Here is a 9,654-nt window from a genome sequence, read left to right as displayed (position 1 = left end):
TTAATGATACCACTGGAATATATCACAAGATGAATCATGACATGCAATACGCTCTGCTGAAAGGATTCGGCTAAGCACATTGTCGGTCCACAGGAAAAAATGCTGCTGCTATTCAGGGACTACAAGGTCTTTAAAATATATTTTTTATTCTTTAAAGTTTCATACATTTATACAATTTATACTGGCCATCTCCATCCACCAAACCTCCACCCCACCATTATGAGCCCACCCACTCTTTTTTTTTTTTTTTTTTTTTGAGACAGGGTTTCTCTGTGGCTTTGGAGGCTGTCCTGGAACTAGCTCTTTTAGACCAGGCTGGTCTCGAACTCACAGAGTTCCACCTGCCTCTGCCTCCCGAGTGCTGGGATTAAAGGTGTGCGCCACCAATGCCCGGCCAAGCCCACCCACTCTTAACTTTATGTCCTTTTTATTTGATTGCTATTGATAGCATCCTGAGCCCAATTAATGCTTCTCCATTAAACAAGGGTGTGGGACCATCCAATGGGGCATGAGCAACTTACTAGCCATGTCCCCAAAGGACAGGGACTCCTTCTTCGGGAGCTGACAACTGCCAAGAGCTCTTCCTCTAGGGATGGGCTGCAGGAGCCTCTCTCCTACCTATGCTGGACTTTTGACTGGTTTCACTTTGCTCAGTTCTTTTGTAGGTAATCAGAGCTGCTGGGAGTTGATACACACAAAAGCCATGTCATGTCCCGAAGTCAGCATTTCACAGCTCTTCCTTCATGCAGGGTCTTGCATTCTTCCTGCCTCCACTTCCTCCAAATTCGCTGAGCCTTGGATAAGGGAGGATGATGTAAAGGACCCAACCACATGTGAGCACTCAGTTATTTATACCCAAGTATGTTTTTAATGATTCATACATCATCCCAGCATTTGACCAGTGACTTGTTTCTCAACTCATTTAAGACAATGCATCATAATTGGTAGCATACAAGAAAATACTAATAAAGGAAATTAACCAAATAATCCATTTATTCCTATGGATGGAATACCAGAGTCCCCCTGACAACATGCACATTGAAAGGAGGTAGGATTTGTGAAAGGTAATGAAGTCATGGAAGGACGTCCTCCTGTATGGGTTAGTGGTCCCTAAGGAAAAAAAGATCAGTACTAACTGGCATCCAAGATGCAGCTTAACCTTTAAATCTGTAAGATCCTGTCACTAGTTGGGGAAACAGTGCAAGGCTGGTAGCCTGCAACACAGAGGAAGCTCCAGTCTGTACTTCCAGAATGATGCAACGTCGATTGATAACCTACCCACCTTGTGTACATTATTATCTTACAGAAGCCAAAGATGGAGGAGACAGTCAGCTAGATTGCAATTCCAAAATAACTTCTCAGCTTTTGGTAATGAAAATTTTAAAATAATTTTGTTTCAAAGTTCCCTGCTTGCACAGTTTCTCCCATATTTCCAATTAGGTGACATCAAATAGATGTGTTAGGATACCACAGTTTCCCCTATACAACTGACTGCTACAATCATATAGATGTGTTAGGTAGAATGCTCTAAAACTATTAGCCTGCTTTTCTCTTTGGCCAAGTATTCGTCATTATGTGCAGTTTTGATTATAATGTTGGTGGCAGGTTGTTAAGTGTTTTTAGGCCTTACTTATTCCCTTATGTTTTAAATAGAGTTCATAATAATATAATCTGTGAAATGTAATCAAGCATTAGAAACATCTAGACTTTGGCTATATCATCTCAAACGCATCTGATTTCAGTAACTAAGCAGAGTCAAGCCTGTTTAGTGCCTTGATGGGAGACACTGTATAGCTCATGAGTACACCTATTCCTAGTTTTCAGCCCAAATTCACTCCTTCTTTATCACTGATTATCAAGTCTTTTGGTCCCTGGGCTTCTTCATATATTTTAAATTACCAAGAACCCCCAAAAGCTATTTGTTAACATGGATATTCATCAACATTTTAAACTAAACCAGAAAATTTTCAAGGAATTGATTTATAAATTTAAAAACTCAGGGATTGGGAAATGGCTCACAGTAAAGAGCAGTGACTGATCTTCCAGAGAGCCCAGATTCAATTCTCAGCACCCACATATTGGCTGACAATCATCTATAACTCCAATTCTAGGGAACCTGATACCCTCTTCTGACTTCTTCATGCACTGTGTGCACAATGTACACAAACATAAATGCAGGAAAAACATCCATATGCATAAAATAAATCCCCTAAAATTGTTTAATTAAAAATTAAGTCACTACATTACCATAAAAAATAACATACTTCATGAAAATTAATTATATTTACCAAAAAATGGTAAGAAGTAGCAGTAGTTTACATTTTTCATATCCTTTTAATGTTGAGCTTAATAGAGACCATCTGAATTTTCTGTTCAGCAGTGAAGGCATAGAAACACAGCTACACAATGTATGTCACCTTCAGCAGCCTCAGGAATTACCCTAGAGGTTTTGGGACCTCAACTTATGCCAAACAGTAGATGATGGTTTCCATGCTGAGAAGAATTTTAGCTAACTGTGCTGGCTAGTCTTATATCAACTTGACACAAGCTAAAGTCATCTGAGAGGAGGGAACTTCAATTAAGAAAATGTCTCCATAAGATCAGACTGTAAGGCATTTTCTTTTTTTCTTTTTTTTTTTTTTTTTTTTAGGTTGATGTCTTTTTTCAGATTTTTTTATTTGAATTAGAAACAAGATTGTTTTACATGTCAATTCCACTTCCCTCTCCCTCCCCTCCTCCCCTACCACCACTCCCCCAACTAAAACCCTACCTACCACATATCCTTTCTGCTCCCCAGGGAGGGTGAGGCATTCGACGGGGGATCATCAGAGTCTATCATATCTTTTGGGATAGGGCCTAGGCCCACCCCCATGTGTCTTGGCTCAGGGAGTAGCCCTCTATATGAAATAGGCTCCCAAAGTCCACACCTATGCTAGGGATAAGTACTGAACTACAGGAGGTCCTGTAGATTTCTGAGATCTCCTTACTGAAATCCATGTTCCTGGAGTCTGGATCAGTCCCATGCTGGTTTCCCAGCTATCAGCCTGGGGACCAAGAGCTCCCCATTATTCAGGTCAGCTGTTTCTGTGGGTTTCACCAGCCTGGTATGGACCCCTTTGCTCATCACTCCTCCTTCTCTGCATCTGGATTCCAGTTCAGTTCAGTGAATAGTTGTGGGTGTCTGTTTCTACCTCCACCAGGTGCTGGATGAAAGCTATAGGATGGCATATAAGTCAGTCATCAATCTCATTATCAAGAGAAGGCATTTAAGGTAGCCTCTCCTCTGTTGTTTAGATTGTTAACTGGTGTCATGTTTGTAGATCTCCATACATTTCCCTAGTGCCTGATTTTTCTGTAAATCTAAACTGTCTCCCTCTATTATGGTATCTCCTTTCTTGTTTTCTTCTATTCTTCCCCCAACTTAACCTTTCTGCTCTCTCATGTCCTCCTCACCCCTCCTCTTCTCCCCTTCTCATTCTCCTAGGTCCCTCTCCCCTCCCCCATGCTCCCAATTTGCTCAGGAGATCTTGACCCTTTCCCCTTCTCCAGGGGACCATGTATGTCTCTCTTAGGGTCCTCCTTGTTTACTAGCTTCTCTGGCAGTGTGGATTGTAGGCTGGTAATCCTTTACTCTATATCTAAAATCCACATATGAGTTAGTACATACCATGTTAGTCTTTTTGTGATTGGGTTACCTCCCTCAGAATGGTTTCTTCTAGTTCCATCCATTTTCCTGCAAATTTCAGGATTCCATTGTTTTTTGTTTTTTTTTTTTTTTCTGCTGAGTAATACTCCATTGTGTAAATGTACCACATTTTCTCTATCCACCTCAACATAAATCCAGCCACACTGAACCTATTAGAAGATAAAGGGAGAAATATCCTTGAATCAATTGGTACAGGAGACCACTTCCTGAACATTACACCAGTAGCACAGACACTGAAGTCAACAATTGATAAATGGGACCTCCTGAAACTGAGAAGCTTCTGTAAGACAAAGGACACAGTCAACAAGACAAAACGGCAGCCCACAGACTGGGAAAAGATATTCACCAACCCCACATCTGACAGAGGGCTGATCTCCAAAATATACAAAGAACTCAAGAAGCTAGTCTCCAAAACACCAAACAATCCAATTAAAAAGTGGGGTATAGAACTAAATAGACAATTCTCAATAGAGGAATCTAAAATGGCTGAAAGACACATGAGAAAGTGTTCAACATCCTTAGCCATCAGGAAAATGCAAATCAAAATAAACTCTGAGATACCATCTCATTCCTGTCAGAATGGCTAAAATCAAAAACACCAACGGCAGTTTATGCTGAAGAGGTTTTGGAGAAAGGGGAACACTCCTCCACTGCTGGTGGGAGTGCCAACTTGTACAGCCACTTTGGAAATCAGTATGGTGACTTCTCAGGAAAATGGGAATCAGTCTACAACAAGATCCAGCAATTCCACTCTTAGGTATATACCCAAAAGAAGCACATTCATACAACAAGGACATCTGTTCAAAGATGTTCATAGCAGCACTATTTGTAATAGCCAGAACCTGGAAGCAACCTAGACACCCCTCAACTGAAGAATGGATAGAAAAAATGTGGTACATTTACACTACTCGGCACTTTCTTAATTAGTGATTGATAAGGGGAGAGCTCAGCCCACAGTGGGAGGTGGGATCCCTGGCCTGGTGGTCCTGGGTTCTGTAAGAAAGCAGGCTGAGAAAGCCATGTGGAGCAAGCCAGTAAGCAGCACCCCTCCATGGTGCTCCATGCTCCTGCCTCCAGGTTCCAGCCCTGTTTGAGTTCCTGCCCTGACTGCCTTTGATGATGGACTATGATGTACAAGTGTAAGCCAAATAAACCCTTTCCTCCCCAGCTGTCTTTTTGATCATGCTGTTTCACCACCGGTAACCAAAACCCTAAGACACTAACCAATTTACTAATCAGAGTTGGAGACTTATGAAAAATGTTAGTATCAGCTTAAGCACAAGAGTTAAGAATAAAGTACTCCAAGGAAAGTGTGTGTCTCAAACACACACACACACACACACACACACACACAACACACACACACACACACACACAGAGAGAGAGAGAGAGAGAGAGAGAGAGAGAGAGAGAGAGAGAGAGAGAGACCCAAGTGTGGTTTCTCTCCACAGAGAAAGCAGCTGAGTATCTTAGCATTAACATGGATAGATTCCATTTTGGAGGCTCTCCAGTCACATCTTGTAAAATTACTAGGAGAACTATCCTCCCCCACTTTGATACATGAGTTTATAGTGTAGCATGTCTAAGGTGGGTTATAATCTGATAAGGTAAAACCAGAGGCCATAGGGAGGGCATATCTTTTCCTTGTAAATGGGGTTTGTGGAGCAATTCTTGGAAAACTGCTGGTTTATGGCTGAGTTAATTGTGCTGAAATTCTGGCCTCCCTATTGGCAAGGGAGGCCAACTAGATTCCAGGGTGAGGAGGTTAATTTTTCTTCTCCTATCTCCAATATTCTCCCTGCTTTCCTATCCTACCATGGCATCTCCTGAAATCACTGTGGCATTACCGTTTATAGAAAATTCCACCATATACACACTGTTAGTATTTAGGCATTTTACTGGCCTGCCTTTGGAGTTCTGACAAGATACGGCCTCAGTTGCTGCCACAAAGAGCACCTACTGTGCCTATTCATTATGTTCCCTTTTAAAGGGGCCCTGCCCACCTCCCATCACCCCTCTCTTTCTCTTACTCTGTCTGTCTGTTCCCCCTCTGTGTGTGTGTGTGTGTGTGTGTGTGTGTGTGTCTGTCTGCTCTGTTCCTCTCTCTTTCTCTCCCTCTCTCCCTCTATCCCTCTCTCTGCTTCTCTTTCCCCTTTCCTGCTACTCCTATCCCCGGAGGCTGGTCTCCCCCTCCCCTTTCCCCTTTCTACAATCCTTTTCCACTAATAAAAACCCTTCCACTTGAACTCTGTGACATGGAGTCTTATCTCTCTTGAGCCGCTTTTTTTTTTTTTAACAACACCCATAAGAGTCTGAACGGAAAAGGCAGAGGACATCTTAGTGACATTAGTAAAATAGTCCCTACCTGATTTATCTGTGATAAAGCCTCCTGAACTCTCTCCCCAGGTCTCCTCAGACCATACACTGAGAAAAATTGCTCTTCACGAAGCCACATGAGACACATGGAATTTGTGTCAACTCGTGTGTGTGTAGGAGCTAAACACATGGCCTTGTTCTCTAGGAGGACAACAGAAGTCCTTGTCTCTCTATGCCACAACAATGAACAAACCTTCTTTGGACTTTTTCAAGAAAATATAAAGAAGATTGCCTTGCTTTTCCAACTTCTGACTAGGTCTGGTCTGTAGGCATGTTGGCAGCCCCCAACCCTCTCCATCTCAAAAAGCCAGTGACTGTCCCTAAGTTACCAAGAAGTTCCTGAAGAGGAGCATCTCCATCATTGACAACTCCTAAGGCTGTCTTAAATATATCAAGTCTTCAAAAGAAACTGTGTCCATAGTCAACACATATCAGGCATCTGTGGCACTATGTATGTCTTACTTCTAGTTTCCATGTTTTTTCTAGTTCACAGGAAGAAAGTTCTGACCTCTCTGTCCCACACCACTGTTAGACAAAAGCACTTTCTGCACTGCAACAATTATTTCACATTCCAGCACCACCAAATTATCATCTAAGATGGTACTGAAACAACATAATGACCATAGAATATTAATCTGAAGAAAGCCCTTCCACTCATTCTGCCAGGCCTAACTTGATGCACCCCAATCTGAGCAAGAACAGGTATGCTGATTCAGGTGTTGCCTAAAACTCATGGAATGGTGACCATGTGACCACTGCACACACACCTTCTCAATGGCAGGGATCTCACCAGTTTCTAGTTACATTTTCTTTGCTTGCAAAGTATTAATGCCAGGTATGCCTATATTATTCATATTATGCAATTAGTTGAACATTCTCTAATCCAAGAAGGTTGAGGATAAAATGACAGTTGTTTCTATAAAACTCTCAGCTAGGGCTAGCAAGGAGATGAGTAGTTAAGAGTGCATACTGCTCTTGTAGAGGGCCTGGGTTTGGTTCCCAGCAAGTCTGATGGGTCACAACTGCCTGTGACTTCAGCTCCAGGGATTCTGATATCTTCTTTCCAATTCTTCAGGCACCTGTACATACCACTCACAGACATACACGTGTACTTAAATACAATGATAAATTTTTTCAAAAAAAATTTCAGCAAATTGCTTCCAGAAAGTTACAGTAAATTCAAATCCCTGAAGAACACTAGAATTGAATCAGGCTTGGGTGTAGCAGAATTTAAAGGGCAGAAGAAAATCGTCACATGATAGAAGCATCATATTTTCAATTTTTTTAAAGTTTTCTATGGACTTTTTTTAAAAAACTTTGCTCAATAATTTGAAAATTCTATGATTCATAGTGGACCAATTTTATACAAGAAAGATAGGATGTACTTCAATCAAAGAACTCATATATGAAGAAATGACTCTTGCCTTGAAAAGAAAGTGAAGGAACCAGCTCCCCATTTCGGCAGCCATAACAGCCTAACACATGCTTGCCTGACCTTGCCTTGGTCACTAGGAGGTCAGATGTCTGCCTTGTAGCAAGGAACCAATCAGAAGTTAGCTGGTAGTGCTATGCTTTACGGCTCTGGGTGTGCTTTACGGACAAGTGCACAGCAATGACGCACATAGCATAGCAACTGCCCTATGGGCCATAACAACTGGCAGGCCAATCAACACAGGGCAAGTCCTCCAAGCCTGGAGGCACACCAATCCTGAGCCTGTGTGTACCCCTAGACACTCCCTTTACACTGCCCTATAAGACCTCTATCCCGTGGCTTCTCAGTGCCTTTTCCCAGCCATCTACCATGGTGGGTGGATGAAAGGCCTGAGCTAAAATGGGGTTAGCTCATTAAACAACTGTAATAAAGCCTCGTGCTATTTGCATCAAGTTTTCACCTCTGCCTGGTGATTGGGGTTGATGCAGTCCTGATCTAAAATCCTGGGGGCCTGAGCCTCTGGGGGGTCTTTCAAAAGAAAATGAATATCCATTTATATTTCAAAAAAACCAACAAAATGTTTATGGTATATATGTAATGTTTTAAAATGATTCTTTAATAAAATTTTAAGAAAAGAGATACCTTAATAGAGGGAGCCAGTATACTTTTAAAGAGAAATCTGTCACTAGGGACATGTTCAGAGATCCACAAAGATGACCCCAACTAAGAATCTACGAAGTAGTGGAGAGGCTGCCTTTGATGCCCTTCCCCTATAATGGGATTGATGGCTACCTAAATTGCCATCCTAGAGCCTTCATCTAGTAGCTGATGGTAGCAGAAGCAGAGATTCACAGCTAAGCACTGAGCTGAACTCCTGAGTCCAGTTGTAGAGAGGGAGGAGGGATGAGCAAAGGAGTCAAGACCGTGCTGGAGAAACCTAAATAACCAGTTGACCTGACCTAGTGAGAGCACACAGACCCCAGTTGTAAAGCTGGGAAACCAGCAACCAAGCCCTCTGAATGTGGGTGCCAGTTAAGAGGCCTGGGCAGTATATGGGATCTCTATTAGTGGAACCAGTATTTATCCCTAGTGAGCCCATTCCCTATGGAGGGTGTCAGGGCCCAAAAATTATCAATTATGGTATTTCAGATGCAGGCTTCAAGATTTATCCCAGGAGTTCAAATCACATTGTCTTTTAGACGTCCAGCTGGTTACTACCGGATGGCTTGGCCTCAGTGGAGAATGTCTCCTAGTTTGTAACTACAGACCTAGGCCTGTCTGGGCGGGCCCACACCTATTCTGAGGGCTTGTGTACATGCCTAGAGACTGGTGAGGACGTGCAGTTTTAGAGGTGCCTCTAAGATTAAAGGAAATATTTGATATCAGCTTTATACATGATATGTAAGGGGCGTGTGGGATAAAGTTCAGAGGAGAGGGGCACTTTGCTCTTTCACTGGGCTCTGGTTGGGTCTAGGAGAGCTGCTGAGACTAACCTGAGTCATCGGTTCCTCATGTAAGTGGTTTCCTCTTAATAAATTAACCATCAATATCCATATTCCGTGTATGGTTATTTTCTGTCACAATCAACTGCTATTATTATTACAGGTTGTCCACCAGAGATGACCTCTCAGACACGGTATATAGCCAATATATAGCCCTTATTCTGGCTGGCTGGAAACACACTCAAGTGTTCGGACACTTAGGTATGGTCCTGAGTGTCCAGAATGCAGGCTTTTAAAAGAAGAAACCATGTCCAGGTATCTCACTCAGTAGCCATAGGGCAGCTTTGCAAACTAAGCAGTTTGAAGCAAGCAGTTTTAACAGAAACTAAGATAAGCAGTTATCTGAAGGGGTTCTGCACAAACAGTTTTAAGGAAGATTAAGATAAGTTAGTTAGGGCATCCTGACCTTGAGTTCCTAGAATACAGTTGGGTCATTTTCCATGGGATTCTCCATCAAGAAAACCAAATTCTAGTTAAACCTGAAATGGACTTAGCAAGAATACAAAATGAAGGAACCTCTGCACTGTCTTGCCCTGTCACATTACCATTTGTAGTATTATGAAGTACAGCGTTTATTATAAACTAAAAAATTTAGACAGTGAACTCTGACTGGCCAAAACCATCAGGGGTGGCTATGT

The sequence above is a fragment of the Cricetulus griseus genome (assembly GCF_003668045.3).
Source record: "Cricetulus griseus strain 17A/GY chromosome 1 unlocalized genomic scaffold, alternate assembly CriGri-PICRH-1.0 chr1_1, whole genome shotgun sequence".
NCBI lineage: Eukaryota > Metazoa > Chordata > Mammalia > Rodentia > Cricetidae > Cricetulus > Cricetulus griseus.
This window is presented reverse-complemented; position numbering follows the sequence as displayed.